General features: G+C 44.4%; 1 long non-coding RNA gene across 3 annotated transcripts in view; it reads left to right on the forward strand.

The window, feature by feature from the left end:
• Nucleotides 1-16142, forward strand: part of LOC136649342 (uncharacterized) — a 151628-nt gene that overhangs the window by 577 nt on the left and 134909 nt on the right. The gene's annotated exons all lie outside the window — the stretch shown is intronic.

A 16142-nucleotide genomic window follows, 5' to 3' on the forward strand; every position in this document is an offset into this window, starting at 1 on the left:
GGTAGCCTATTTCTAAAACTAGAAGGTTGCTATGATGACTTGAAACCCATGATGGACATTTCTTCTAAAAATCTGTCCAATTCCCTTTTAAAGGCATCTAGGCCAGATGCCATCATCACACCATGTGGCATGGAGTTCCACAGATTTATTACTCACTGGGTAAAAAAAGTATTCTCTTTTGTCTGTTCTAATTCCCCTGACACTCAATTTTAATGGATGCCCCCTGGTTCTGGTGTTGTGTGAGAGGGAAAAGAACATCCCTCTATTATACCCCCTGCATAATTTTGTACATCTCAGTCATGTTGCCCCTCGTGCCTTTTTTCTAGACTGAAGAAATCCTCCTCCTTTCCTGCTTCCTCTGTTTTTTGAAACCACAGGTGGCAGAAGTGGGGGTTGGAAGGAGGGAACAGAGATAGGCACATTTGGAGGGGTGACATGCAAAGTACATTGAAAGCATGATGCCAGTGGTGTCACTAGGATTCGTGTCACCCGGTGCAGGAGGCCTGCGCGTCACCGCATGCAGTGGGTGGGGCAATGCCCCAGGTGGTGGGCGTGGTGATGTGCCATAGCCCCACCCCCACTGGTTTTTTGGCTGTACCTTTTGTTAGAACACAGATATTTCAATGTGGTTTGTTTCATTGCATTCTGCATGAAATTACACATTGATTGATGTATAACATTATGGTATTATTCCTCCAAACTCTGATTTTAGTGATTTTGGTCACTAGTGGTGTCACACACACACACACACACCCCGGTGTCAACTTACTAACACCTTATTGCAGCAGTTCTCAAACATTTAGCACTGGGACCCACTTTTTAGAATGACAGTCTGTCCAGGACCCATTGGAAGTGATGTCATGGCCAGAAGTGACATCATCAAGCAAATTAAAATAAATAATTATAAATAATTAAATTAAAATAAAATAAATGATTAAATAAGGGAGAGCCAGTCCTGCTCCACCAAGTGAATCTACTCTGAAGTAAGTCCTACTGTGGTCAAAGGGGCTTACCATCAAGAAAGTGTGGGTAGGATTGCAGCCTGTGAGCCCAATCCTATGCATGTCTACTCTGAAGTAAGTCCCATAGTGGTCAATGGGGCTTACTCTCAGGAAAGTGTGGGTAGGATTGCAGCCTCTGAGCCCAATTCTATGCATGTCTACTCTGAAGTAAGTCCCCTAGTGGTCAATGGGGCTTACTCTCAGGAAAGTGTGGGTAGGATTGCAGCCTGTGAGCCCAATCCTATGCATGTCTACTCTGAAGTCAGTCCCATAGTGGTCAATGGAGCTTACTCTGTAGTCTGCTTACAATAACAACCCCCCAAAAAGAATCAGTGAGATCTTCAGCCCTCCCCAGTGCCCAGTTTAAAGTTCTTCTATTGCAGGCACATCAATATAAAGACCCACCTGGCTTTGCAAGTGCAAAATAGAAAACTTTCCCCTTATCAACTCAAGCCTCTTTTTTTGTCCTTTTTAGTGGGTGGGTGGGGGGGGGAGAGTGGCTGCCTTCTGGAACATATGCTGAGCTTCAGCTCCATCGGATCAGGACTCTTCTGGTGTCCTCACATTCCCCTTTGCCTGGCCTGACCACCAGCCAAGGCTCGTCTGCCTACTCGCGAGTAAATGTGACCGTGAGGCTGCTTTGCTTTCCATAGGGCTGGGAGGGAGGGACCTCATTCTCCCTTTTGTGTTTTGGGGGGCTGCATTCATTGGATCAGGACCAACCTTGGAGTCCTCTCAACCTGCCCCGAGTCCTCTCAGTCCTTGCCTGGACTAAGGCAAGTTCGCCTACTCGTGAGTAAATGCGGCCACTTGGCTTCGTTTCGGGCTCAATAGACGCAGCTGGGAGGAGGTAGGGGCCTCCTTCTTGTGTTTTTGGGGGGCTGCATTTATTGAATCAGGACCATTGTGGTGGTGTTGGATTCCTCTCTGCCTGCCCTTTCCGACGGACTATGGTAAGAACGCCTGCTTGCGAGTAAACGCGTGATACGGCTCACTTTCACTTTCCATAGGGCTCCATGCATTTGTTTCTTTCTGGTTTTTTGGCCATAACCTTTGAACAAAAGGAGCGATTTCAATTCTGTTTTGTGCATCGCACTCCACTGAACATTCTGCATCCAACGGTGTATGACACGATGGGGTAGCTCCGAAAGCCGTGAAGTTAGTGCGTCCTGCCCCCACAGCGCATCACCCCCCCGGCGCGTCACCCGGTGTGGCCTGCACCCCCCCCACACACTCCCCTAGTGACATCAGTGCATGATGCTGAAGTGCAGGGTCTGGGCTAGTCAACTTGATTTACCTTGTTCAAGTAATGGCTTTGAGGACACCTACCACCAACTCGGTGTTCCTAAACAATTTATTTTTTGAAGATCTATTTTATGTTGGCAGCCTTTAGTCTCAAAAGACTATGGTATCGCGCTCTGAATGGTGGTTCTGGAACAGCGTCTAGTGTGGCTGAAAAGGCCAATTTGGGAGTGACAATCTCTTCCACACTGGGAGCAAGTGCAGTCTGTCCCCCTGGCTATGGGCCTTCCTTCTTTGCCTCTTTGCCTCAGACTGCTGGCCAAGTGTCTCTTCAAACTGGGAAAGGCCATGCTGCACAGCCTGCCTTCAAGCGGGCCGCTCAGAGGCCAGGGTTTCCCACTTGTTGAGGTCCACTCCTAAGGCCTTCAGATCCCTCTTGCAGATGTCGTTGTATCACAGCTGTGGTCTACCTGTAGGGCGCTTTCCTTGCACGAGTTCTCCATAGAGGAGATCCTTTGGGATCCGGCCATCATCCATTCTCATGACATGACCGAGCCAACGCAGGCGTCTCTGTTTCAGCAGTGCATACATGCTAGGGATTCCAGCACGTTCCAGGACTGTGGAACTTTGTCCTGCCAGGTGATGCCGAGGATGTGTCGGAGGCAGCGCATTTGGAAAGCGTTCAGTTTCCTCTCCTGTTGTGAGTGAAGAGTCCACGACTCGCTGCAGTACAGAAGTGTACTCAGGATGCAAGCTCTGTAGACCTGGATCTTGGTATGTTCCATCAGCTTCTTGTTTTCCAGATCTATTTTATCAACCCCCCAATAATACAAAACATATGTGTTGGGGTATGGGACCAATATACTCGTAGTTTATACCAGTTTCATCAACTGGACATATAACATGAGGAAAACACATACATACATATTACACTGTTTGAGTTTCAGTGGATCCCATTATTTTGTAGTAGAACAGAACATTTAAGAGAACATGGTTCAGTTTTTATTTGCAGTACAAAAGTCAGGCATAAAACACTTCCTGGCTGAGTTGATCGTTCTGGAGCAGAGCTAAAGCTGTTGCTTTGTGGCTTTATTTTGCTCAGCAGTTCTCAGTTTTGTGCACAAAGCTGTGGTGGATTACAGAGAGTAGGAAGCAAAGAAGGGTGAACAATTGGTGGAATGACAGCTATGATTGTTAAATCAAGCAGATTTTTCTAGTTGATAACACAGTAAGCGTATGACTTTATTTCTCATTAGAATCTCCCTGTTTCAGGCAGTCCTGCTGCCTAGATGTTGGTGCATAAATGACAGATACCCAAACTGGCTTTTCAAAACTATTTTAAGTGATTTGATAGTACAGTGTTCCTCAGATGCGAAATTTGCTCAAATCTTGCAGTCTAAGGGCTTTGTGCAAACCTTTATTTTGTTACTTTTGCAGGCATTAAAAGCACACAAATTTCTTTTATTTGTAGCATTCAAGTCAGACATCTTAACCTCAAGCCAGGCTCAAATTTTGCGCATATTTTGCTTTCTGAGCAATGTTCTGAATATTATTATGGGTCAAGAATTTTTTGGACGTGGGCACATGCACTTTTCTCTCCCCAGATGACCTATTCATTTCTGTTGCAGTGTGGAATGTGGCTCTGTGAGTTGAATAGGCACTGATTGGATAAGGTTTGTGACCCAACTAATGGCAGATAACATAGCTCCTCCCCATGCTCAGTCACAACTTTCCACTTGTTTGTCAAATGCATGGCCCTAATTCTGAAACCGTTTTTAACATTTTAAAAACAATTTTTCCCTGCAGATTTTGTCTGTTTATTTTTGTCAGATTATTCAGAGAAGTGGTCCCAAGATGGGTGCTGAACAAATAACATTTAGCCCAGACCTAACCAATTTTCCAGTCTGATGCAGCCACAATACAGCCCAGAGGTTAGGGGCTGTGAGTCACCTACTAATGGTCCAATCCTTTTGGGTTGGTAGCGATGTTGTAACACTAGATATGACATTGCAAAGGCCTTACAGCATTGGCTCCCAAACTTTTTCAACTGGCAGCTCTCTTGACCTACTGGGCCATTGGCTGTGGCTCCCCATTAGGGCTATACATTGCATACAAGGTGGCGGTTTTTTTGGGAGGATTCCACAGCTCCCCAGCTGGTTTCTGCAGCTGTCTAGTTTGTGAACCACTGCATTACAGTGCTGTGAAGAGTGGGCCACCGGTGGCCATTTCTGATCTGCCATCCAAAATGACTGCAGCAGCAGTGGCCCATTCCAGCCCCCGGCTCCACATGGGAGTGTAGGGAAGCTTGCAAGGGGGGAGTAATGGGGTGGGAGAAATGGGGCAGAAACCAGGGAGGGGAGAAAGCATGTCAGGGGTGGAAAGGGTTGTGCCCTGGCTGATTCTTTGCACTCTGTTGCATCTGAAAAAAACTGTGAGAAGTCTCACTAAAAGTGACCATATTTGGATCAGGAAGACACAGAATTATGCATTATGCACATTTGTGAATCTGGCAATGATACAATTTGACCCCAGCATCCACGGATTTGACTCACTGCTGATGCCGGGGTCCCAGTTTAAATGTTTTTAAATAGAAACAAAGCGTGCGGAAATCAGGTTTCCTACCTTTGTGCGGCAAAACTGCACAGTTTCCAAGCCTCTCAGGGCTAAAAATAGCTTTAAAGAGCACTTCTGGGTCTGCAAGCTTCAGTATATACCACATTCAGCCACTAGAGGTAGGCAGGCTACAGAGTAAGCTCCATTGACCACTATGGGACTAACTTCAGAGTAGACATGCATAGGATTGGGCTCACAGGCTGCAATCCTACCTGCACTTTCCTGAGAGTAAGCCCCATTGACCACTATGGAACTTACTTCAGAGTAGACATGCATAGGATTGGGCTCAGAGGCTGCAATCCTACCTGCACTTTCCTGAGAGTAAGCCCCATTGACCACAATAGGACTTACTCCAGAGTAGATTCACTTGATGGAACAGGACTGGCTCCCCCTTATTTAATTATTTCTTGTATTCTAATTTAATTATTTATAATTATTTATTTTAATTTGCTTGATGATGTCTTTTCTGGCCATGACATCACTTCCAATGGGTCCAAGACAGACTGTCATTCTAAAAAGTGGGTCCCAGTGCTAAATGTTTGAGAACTGCTGCAATAAGGTGTTAGTAAGCTGACACCCTGGGGGTGTGTGTGTGTGTGACACCACTAGTGACCAAAATCACTAAAATCAGAGTTTGGAGGAATAATACCATCATGTTATATATCAATCAATGTGTAATTTCATGCAGAATGCAATGAAACAAACCACATTGAAATATCCGTGTTCTAACAAAAGGTACAGCCAAAAAACCAGTGGGGGTGGGGCTATGGCACATCACCACGCCTACCACCTGGGGCATTGTCCCGCCCACTGCATACTATGACGCTCTGGCCTCCCGCACCGGGTGACGCGAATCCTAGTGACGCCACTGAACAGTAGAAGGTATGTCCGCACTGGCCTAGCTTGGCAGCTGTGGGGGTCTGGGAGGCGGGTGGTAGGTGGGGAGGAGGTGTTTCAGGGTGAGGGGAGGGCAGGTGGACTGGGAACGAGAGCAGTGCCAGGATCTGGCAGTTATGCCGGATCCTAGTCCCCATTCCCGGGTAGCGCGAAGTGGCTCCTGGTTGCTCTGTTCTGCGCCATCAGGTAGCACAGATCCAAGTAGACCCATTGGGGCCACTGTGGATCTCCTCAGGGTAAGGTGAAAAGTTTCCCCTTGCCTTGGGCTGAGCCTCAGCCAGCCCCAAACTTGCACGGGATACAGTGTAGACCCGCCGGCCTGCCTGTTCCAGCACAAGTTAGGACTGCACTGCTCAAGAGACACTTTTAAAATGAAGGTTCAGACTCCGCAAAGTAACAGTGACACACCTGTCTGAAGGACAAAGGCCAACCTAAAAAAAGGCTAAGTTCTGTTAGCTGTTTGGGCTTGTGAAGGTGACTTTCCCTTGGGTTACTTTGTTGGTGCCAGCTCGGAAGCTGGAGCAGTTGTGTGGTAGCAGGTGATGCATGTAATAGTAAGGGACAATTCTCCATCAGGATTGCCTGTCTGCAGGAGGAGTCTCTTAATTACAAAAAGGAAACAAAAAAGCAAGACAAGAATGAGCTTTGTAGGGTGGAGCTTGATTGGGCTGAGAAAGCAAGTATCCTGTCCCTGCACTTCTATAATTTGTTTATTTGCCCTTTCGAGTGTCTGCTGACTATTTCTGCAAGATAGGGACCATCTTTTGAAGGGTCTTTCACATGTTGCAGTTCTGGCAGTGGTGTACCTAAGGCCACTTCGTCTTCATCAAATGGTATCTAGTATACACAATTAACCACTTCATTTTCAAGTGAAAGACTTGAAAAGCTTAGCCACCCCCCCCCCCCCCGAAATTTAGGGCTGTATCTTAAGTTATTTTCCATGCATGGAAGAGCATTTGTTTGCACAAGGGTGCATGTGATTTTTGTCAACCCTCGCCTCCTTTCTGTTTCAGGCACCCTGCCAAGTTTTTTTTCTGGTTCCATAGGATCCTCCAACATGCAGGGGCAGTTTCTGTAAAGGCAATGCAAAGGGAGGGCCAGGAGACTGGCAAGAATCACCCCTCCCTCCTGGCACAAATAGATGTTCTTCTATTAGTGGCTCAACAACTTAGGATACAACTCTCGGGGCCTAGTTACCATGCACTTTATAGCACAATTAAACCCAATGAGATGTTAGCTTTAACTTTAAATACGGGGGGGGGGGAGTGAAGTTGGGTAAAACCCTGGTAAGGGTAGGAGGGCTTTAGTGGTCTGCCCCATCACAGTTTGGGTTCCAAGGGCATTCTCCAGCACCCCCAGTGAACTATTTTTAAATGAAAAATCCCCTTTCTTTTCTTATGGTCCAATCCTATCCATTCGTTACACCATTGTGGCAGAATCTCCACTGGTCTGTGGAAAGCTGCCCCCAGTGCAACCCCAGAAAGCTGCATGCTGCTGACAGTGCCCTACAATGTGTCTGCCACCATATTTTTGCTGACTGTGGGGGTGGATCAGGACAGATTGGGGGCAGCAGATTGGGGGCAGGACAGTGGCAGATTTCAGTGGCAGTGGTAGCTACCAAATCCTATAACTCTGTCCTAAGCCTGACGTGTCCTGTTAAGCAAAAGAGCTGGTGGAAATCTGAGTAGGTCCTAGGGGACCAGACAGTCCATAAGTTGATCTCATAGATATGTCTAGGCAGGTTTGAGCAAAAAAATCATGGAATTTTCTATGACCCTCAGATAAAGGGGGGGGAGGGTTATATATAACCTACCAGTAATTGTAACCTAAGAACTGTACAGTCTCTTTTAAAAATTTAGTAAATACAGTAAGATATATTATTCTTTAATTTTTTTGATTCTGGTCTTCATAACCTTTTTGTAAACACGGGGGCGGAGCTAACTTTCAGCGAAGTTGCAGTGAACTTTGGGGGTTCCCGAAGAGACTGCGAAATAGATATGTTTTCATGTGCCTAAACAACTAAGGCACGCTTCGGTGCCAGGAAGACGGTACGAAGAGCTGAGAGCTTGAACCGGGGGGGGGGGGTCCTTAGAAACAGGCAATTTCAAGGATTTCTCTCTGTTTTGCTCTGTGCTGAAGCATATCTATCCCGGGCGCCATCTTTGAGAAGCTCGGAGAGCTGAAAACCCGTCCTCCCACGGCCTAGATACAACAACATCACAGCGAAAAAAGCTATTAAGAGTGAGTGAACTTGGCTCGTTAAAAAGTTTTACTGAGAACTGTAAGTAAGAAGTCTGGAGGAGGAGGAGATAATTCAAGATTATTCACGCTGGCCATTAGCCACCCAGGGGGGAAATAGGTGAATTGGTATTTCCCCTGCTGGAGTAAGTACAAGATTATATATTTTTTTAATGGTATGTACCGAAGAGAAATAAATAAGTAATCTTCAACGAAGGAAATAAAGTCTACCTTCATTTTCCCAGCAAAAAGCCTGGACACTGCTGGTTTTGGTTTTGGTTTCTCAGCAAGAGGCTTGAATTTTTTTTTTCTTTTGGTCATTTAAAGGCATACTAACCTAATTTGACTGTGGATTTGATTGACTTTTTTTGGATATAAAAATTTGGAAAGTAGCCCTGGGTACAAAATTAGAAAGTAGCCCTGCAGGAAGTGGCTTGAGTTGGTGTTGATAAAAATGGCTTTTGAAAATCTAAAAGATGATCATGAAAGCCAGGCCTTGTTGGTGGACTTTCTGATGGATTTTAGAAGAGAAATGGAGCAACAAGTCAGAGAACTCTCTGAACAAATTGGGCAAATAAGCTCCTCCCTTGTAAACTCGCAGGAACAGATTATAAACAATAGAGAAGAAAAAAGAATGGATCAGATGTCCGGTGAAGTTAAAGAAGTGGAGTATTTTGAAATGGGACACGAGATGGAAGAAGCAATTGTTATAATAACTGGGAATCTTAAGGAAGAAAAAAGACGAAATGTTCAGAGAGCAAGCTGTCTCAAGAAGAGGAAGAATTTATGGATTGAATTCAAGAATAACAGAATGAAAAAGAAGAAAGAAAAACAGAGGGGGGGGGGACTTAAGAAGAAAAAGAAGAAGTGGAAGAACCAGTAGGAGGACTAAGAGGGAACACCAATAAGATAGAGTACAAAGTAAATAATAAGAAGAAGGGTGAAATGGTTGAATAATAAATAGAATTTTTTTTTAAACATATTAAATTAAAATAGATGCAAATGAAAATTTGAAATATAAATATTGTGGAAATTAAGTGGTATTAAGATAAATATTTTATTAATTAAACTAAAGTGGATGAAAAGGGAATTTGGAATATAAGTATCGTGAAAATTAAAGTGGTAAATATATGAAATAAATTAGATGGAACTGCAATTTTGGAATATAAGTACTGTGTAAAATATAGTGGTATTAAGACAAATAAAAGGGTTATTTTATAAAAAAGAAGGTAAATAAAATAAATTATAGGTGTCAATTTATTTTGGAGAAAATATTAAACCTGTATTTTGGGTTAATAAATATGTGGTGGATAAGCGAAGTATAATATTATTGTAACTGGAGATATTTGTTTTTAGATGTGATATTAGAAATTAAGAATCAGATAAGAGATTGTATTTTAGAGGTTAGTTTAGTCGTAAGAAGAGTCTATAAGTAAAAATTTGAAGCCTTTTTTGATTGGATAGTTATGGAAAATGATGTATAACATGTTATAAGAGATATTGAAGGAGGTAATACCATGGTAATCGGAGACTTCTTTTTTAGATGTCATATTAGAAATTAAGAATCAGATAAGAAAGATTTTATTTTAGAGACTAGTTTAGTGGTAAGAAGAGTGTATAAGTAAAAGTTTGAAGTGTTTTTTTATGATGGGATAGATAAGGTTAGAGGAAAAATATGGAATGTTAAAGTATTAACCAGTTGGGTTAAAGAATATGATAATTTTTGTATTGATTATTAATTTCGTTTGGATTAATGTTTGTTGTAATCGATGGCCACCACCCTCCTGTGTAACCTATGTAGTCCTAGCCCTAAGTCTATCCAATTTTCCTTACCTGTATCTGTAATAAATAAATAAAGCATTATATAAAAAACAAAAACAAAACCTTTTTGTAAACACTATCAGAGTAACAGCACTGTAAACAACATACCAGTAGAATAGTGGTTCCCATCCTGGGTTACATGTACTCCCAGGGGCACACAATAGGACCTTTAGGAGTGCTTGAAAAAGGATGGAATAATGGCAGATAAAGGCAGGGAGTGCTCCAGAATGCCTTGCATGGCCAACAAGACAGGAAGGGAGATAGTTAGTTGACTGTGAAAGCCCCACCAATAGCTAGCTTTTGATCATCAATTCATGTATGAATCAGTTATTAAAAACCAGCACAGTAAAAAAACTGAAACATAATATGGAAAGTGATCAATCACCCAGAGTTTCTCAGGACACTTCTGGTGCAAAACAGTCCAAAGGCGGAGTCTTCTTCAAACAGATGAAAAGAGAAAATACTGTGATGAATACATGAAGTATGGGTTTTCATATGGAGGAGATGAGGGCTTGTGTTAACATTAATTAGAAACATTTAGCTAATATAAGGGGTACAATTTATGGAAATGGGCTGCTAAGGGGTATGCAAGTAAAAAAAGGTTGGGAACCACTGCAGGAGAACCATTAATCGAATCCTTCTTTAAGATGCCTGGTATGTTAAACCAGAAGCTCAACATATAACATATAACTTATAACAGAAGGTCTGGCTCAGTTGTTAGAGCTGCCGCCTTGTATGCCTGAAGATCTGAGGCTGCCAGTTTGAAACAACCGGAAGTACCCGAGAACTGAGACACGCTGATATACTGATGAGCTGACCCTAGGTGGCAAAAAGAAGTTGCTGTCAAGTGGAGTGTGGGAGGCGAAGGGCCGGAGAGAGGCCAGACTGGGAAGGAATCCAGCTGGAACTAGGAGTTCTATGAAAGACGAACTATTCAATTGTAAAAATCCCTATGGGAGTTTAGAACAGCCTGCCTATGTAAACCACCTTGGATTAAAAATCTGAGGAGAAATCTGACTACCAAAGAAAGGCGGTATATAAATGCCGGCATAAATAAATAAATAAATAAATAAATAAATAATACATAACTGGGAATGTGCAATTCAATTCACAGCAGAGCGACAAGTAATAAGGAATGACTGTGAACAAGTGCAGCTGCACATAGTTTCAACCCTATTTACTCAGAAGTAGACCGGATTACTTTCCATAGGTGTTATTCTTAAGTCATGGTGTACTGAATTGTAGCCTGGAACTTTGTTTCAAATGGTGTTTAAAAAAACAGACCTCTGCAAAATGCAATCATTTGCAAAATGGCGCAAGGTTGCAGCAGCATTTGCAAAATGGAACAAAATTTGCTTGATTTCAGTTGAAGCCTTTAACCCTTTTCTCAGGAGGAGAATAAAAGATTAACTTTGGCTGCAGCTTGCTAGGAAGGTTACAGTGGAGATTAACAGCTCTCTAATTATCTCTGCATTGTTTCTCCCTGTGCCGAAACTTGCTTGAAAAGCCCTGAGTGACCTCACAGATAAGGTGAGGTGATGATCTAAGCTTGATTTATTGGCAGAAATTTCTTGCCCTATAGGCGAGTATCAACGCTAATGTTTTTCTTTACTTACCGTATTTTTTGCTCCATAAGACGCACCTGACCATAAGACGCACCTAGTTTTTAGAGGAGGAAAACAGGAAAAAAATATTCTGAACCAAATAGTGTAATAAAATATTTAATAAACTATAACAGAATAACATTTGAACCATGTAAAGTGAACAGCAGTCAACAGTGGCATTAAGAACCATTATCACTGTCATTAACAAATGGAGAGACCTTGGGGCTACATTGTGACTGCAATGCACAATGAGGGACCAATCCTACCCAATTTTCCAATGCCTGTGCAATTGTGCCAATAGGGCATGCACTGCATCTTGTGGTGGGGCAGCAGTGATAGAGGCCTCTTTAAGGTATGGGAACATTTGTTGCTTTACCTTGGGGCTGCAGTGTAACTGCACTGGTGCTGGAAAATCACATTCCACGCATTTACCTGGGAGTAAGCCCCATTGGCTTATAATGTGACTTGCTTCTGAATAGACATGCATAGGATTGGGCCCTGAGGCCCCAATCCTATTCACATTTACCTGGGAGTAAGCCCCATTGACTTATAATGTGACTTGCTTCTAAGTAGACATGCATAGGATTGGGCTCTAAACTCTTCAGCTTTTCTCCCCAAGAAGGCAAGGAAAACACAAGCCCCTGTGACTGGTGGGCTACCCCCAGTGGCAAATTCCAGGCTGGCTGCACTGGGGAGAAGAGCAGGATGGGCAGCGAGTAACCAAATGACAATCCAAGCCTATGCATGTCTACTCAGGAGTAAGTCCCATTAGAGTCAATGGGGCTTACTCCCAGGTAAGTATGGATAGGATCGCAGCCTTAGAGCCTCATTCTATGCATGTCTACTCAGGAGTAAGTCCCATTAGGGTCAATGGGGCTTACTCGCAGGAAAGTGTGGCTAGGATTGGGCTGCTGGGCTGCTGGGGGCATGTTGTTTCCCAGAGAAAGCCCCCTTGTTGGGGGGGTTCTGCAAAGCGGGCAGGCAGCGTGTCGACCAGTGCAGGGCGCTCGATGGTGGTCCTGGAGGCGCATTGCCAGCAGCGGTGTTCTCAAGAGCCACCAGTTTCCCTCTGCGTCCTGTCAGGAGGCGACGCCAGCGCCTCGCGCCCCCCCTCGCGCTTCGCTCTGGGTCTGGGACGGCAGTTGGGGCAGGCGGCGGCAGCAGCAGGGAGAGGGACTGCCTGGCTGGCTGGAGGAGGGCGCAGAGCTCCGCCAAGAACCGCTGGGGAAGGCTTCGCTGGAGGCGGGGAGGGGGCCGCGAAGAAGCCGCAATATGAGCAGTGCCCAGGAGGACCCAGCCTCCCTCCCCGCTCCCCACGAGGCTGAGCCGGCGCGTGCGAGTGTTGTGGTGCGGCTGGTGCTGAGGCTCCTTTGCCTTGCCCGGGAACAGACAAGGCAGCGGCAGCCCCGGCGCCCGCCCCTCTCCCCCAGGACAGAGGATGGGAGCGGAAGGGATGCTGCCGTTTCTCTCGCGCAGAGGAGCAGCCGGCCGGCGGGGCTGACATGGTGGGGAAGGACCTGCCTTGCTCGGGCGATGTGTACGAAGGTAAAGCAAAGTCCTCCGTTCTGGTCTCCGGCACTGGCGGGAAGCAGAAAAGTTGCCTTGTGCGGGCTGCAGCCCAGAGCCGCCTTTCCAGGTTGCTGGTGGCACCAGCCCTCTGCTGCAACAGAGCGAGGCTGCAGTCCTGTCCACACTTTCCTGGGAGCAAGCCCCATGTCTGTAATGGGACTTACTGCTGAGTAGACAGGCATAGGGCTGTAAGGCTGTAGGGCTGTTAAGGTCCCCAACGTGCACTCTTTTTTGCAGTATTCGCTCCATAAGACGCACACACTTCCCTCCCCCCACTTTTTTTCGGGGGGGAAGTGCGTCTTATGGAGCGAAAAATACGGTACCTTTCCCGGTCCCCTGCTGGTACACAGGATATAACAGCCACTACACTGGTGGCCCTGCATGCTGCACCAGTGGAGGATAGGACTGGGCTGCAAATTATTATTCAGTGAACTGCTACATTGAATAAAATACTTGAAGGGAGGGAGCCATTATGTTTTAGCTATAGTTTTACTCATGCAGAGGGTTTTGTTTTGCTTTTTGCGAGTTGGGTGTGTGTTTAGAAATAATAAAATTAAGTTTTTTTTAAAGGGTTTTGAAACCTAAAGAGAAATTTTTAAAAAATCCTCTTATACCCAGTATGAATTGCATAGGCATAGTGGAAGGGGCAGTGAAGTCTATTGCAATTGATGGCATAAAGCATCCCATTAGGTCCTTATGGCTGGGGTACAATAACATACATACACATAGCAGGTGCATTAACAGCATGTGAAGAGAACACATTTAAACATCACTGCTATAATGTAGTTTGTTTGTTGAGTTCCCTGTAATACAAGCATGATCTGGCCAATAGAGACTTTACATGCAAAATGTTTCAAGTGTGTAGCTATCTTCTTAGTAAATGTTGATCTGTACACATTTTTGCATTCATATAATCTTATATATTACACATATAATTATCATATAATTTTATATATTATTTCTTATATATTATAATCTTATATATAGAGATAGATATAGGTATATAAAATCTATCTATCTATCTATCTATCTATCTATCTATCTATCTATCTATCTATCTATCGAGAGAGAGAGAGAGAGAGAGAGAGAGAGAGAGAGAGAGAGAGAGAGTGACTCTCTCTCTCTATAAAAAGTGTTTTAATACATATGGTGTGTACCACTTCCTTGATTCCTGCACCTGGATCCAAAACAGGAGACTCCCATTGTCATATCTGCAATCCGAGTAACATGCATTTTCCAGAGCTTGACGGTGCAAGTTGTAGCACATTGTGGTAATGGCAAGGTATCTTTCCTACCTCCATGTGAAGTGGGAACAATATCTTCAGGCTCTGTATTTAATAAATAGATAACAAAGTGTCTGTCAAACTCCTCAGCATCTTAGAGGTTGCTTCTAGAGAGGGGTTTAAAGACTTATTTCCCATCAATGAGCAGCCCTGATGGCATTAATTCCTCCCATTGAAACAAATGAGTCTGTGGATGGATTTGACTGCATGGCTTTCAAGGGAATTCATTCTGTATCTTTCATGTTAGTGATATCTGTGAAAAACAGGAAACTGTTTTCCTATCTCATTCACATAATAGATAAGATGAGAAATTAGCTGCTGGATGAGCATCCTGGGGGCTGTTCGTTTTGTCACGATAAATAAGGTTTGACTGATGCTGAAGCTCTCTCTCTCTCTCTGTGCGTGTGTGTACTGTACATGTCTGCACACACAAACCCACACCCGCCATTCTACCATGACAGGAGCTCAGCTACCTGGTGGGTGGGGTGGTTTGTATGCATATATAAAAGCAAATACTGTAAAATATTTGTCCCACAAAGCTTTCAGTTCCATTCAAAATTCCTTGAGGACTATGAAGCTATGTTCAGCTGATCACAATGCACACAAAAAGGTTGGTTTTATGGTAAAAGTTGTTGTCAACATCAGTCAAAACAGCAAGGATTCATCATGTTTCCTTTGTAGTCATCACATGTAGAAGCATATCACCTTGATGCTAAGGTGTGAGGATATAACCGCCCTTCCCAGGCTCATAATACAAGCACTCTGCTGATCAGACCTAAGGCCTGCCTAGTCCAACATCCTGTTTTCCATGGTGACCGCCCAGATGTCTCCACTTAAGTCCACAAGCAGCACATAGAAACAAGTGCTTCCCCCCACCGTCTGTTGCCTCTTAACTGCTATTCAAAAGTCCATCTGAATCTGGAGATTCTAATTTGCTGCTTTAGAGCCCAATCCTGAGCTTGGCATGCTGGCTTACTGTTGCCATAAAGTATGTTTCTGAGGGTTTGTGCTGGATGAGTTCCAGAGCTGGCCTAACAAGAGCCCGTGCTGGGTCAGTGCCAGTGAGAGGCTGGCAACCCAGCGCTTGCCCAGATGGCCAGGCAGCGGAGAGGTGAGTGGGGTTGTGGGGGGAGGCAGGGATGAGGCATTCTGAGGTGGGACAGGATGCGGACAGGGTGGGAAGGAGGCATGGCGGGGGAGGCATGGGGTGAGAGGGGGCAGGACTAGCGGAGCTCAGTTCCACAGCATCCTGAGCCCATTGTGGGGCTACGTCTCTTACCCAGGGAAAGAGGATGCAAGTCCCCTTCTCCCAAAAAGCTTTATTTAATCCTGTTTTAATCCTGTTTAATTTCTTTAATCCTGTTTTATAGGTGAATAAACTTGTGTCTATCACCAATTCTCGTGGCAGTGAATTACATAGGTTATGTTTTCTGTAAATTTCATTGGATGGCCCGAGTTCTGGTTTTGTGTGAGGGGAAAAAACACCTCCCTGTATGTTTTGTCCAAACCATTTATAACTGCATTAGCCTCTACTGTGTCCCCTGAAATAGATTTTTATTTTTCCCAACTAAATAGTTTACCTTTTCCTTGTAGGGAATTTGCTTCTGTCCCTTGATCATTTCAAAAGTCCTTTTCTTTGCCTTTTCCAGCACAGCATCATGACTAGGAGACTGAGCTGTGAATCAGGATTTTGCCAGTGCAACTCTCACCTCTGCCATAAACTCACTAGGTGGTCTTAGGCAAACCACTCTTTTTCAATATTAGCTCCCCACCTGCAGCATGAAGGCCATAATACTTTCCTTACAAGGTTGTTGTAAGGATTACAGCAAAATAATATATATTATAAGCACTTCAGAACATGCTACACAAATGTT

This window comes from Tiliqua scincoides, chromosome 4 (assembly GCF_035046505.1).
Source record: "Tiliqua scincoides isolate rTilSci1 chromosome 4, rTilSci1.hap2, whole genome shotgun sequence".
NCBI lineage: Eukaryota > Metazoa > Chordata > Lepidosauria > Squamata > Scincidae > Tiliqua > Tiliqua scincoides.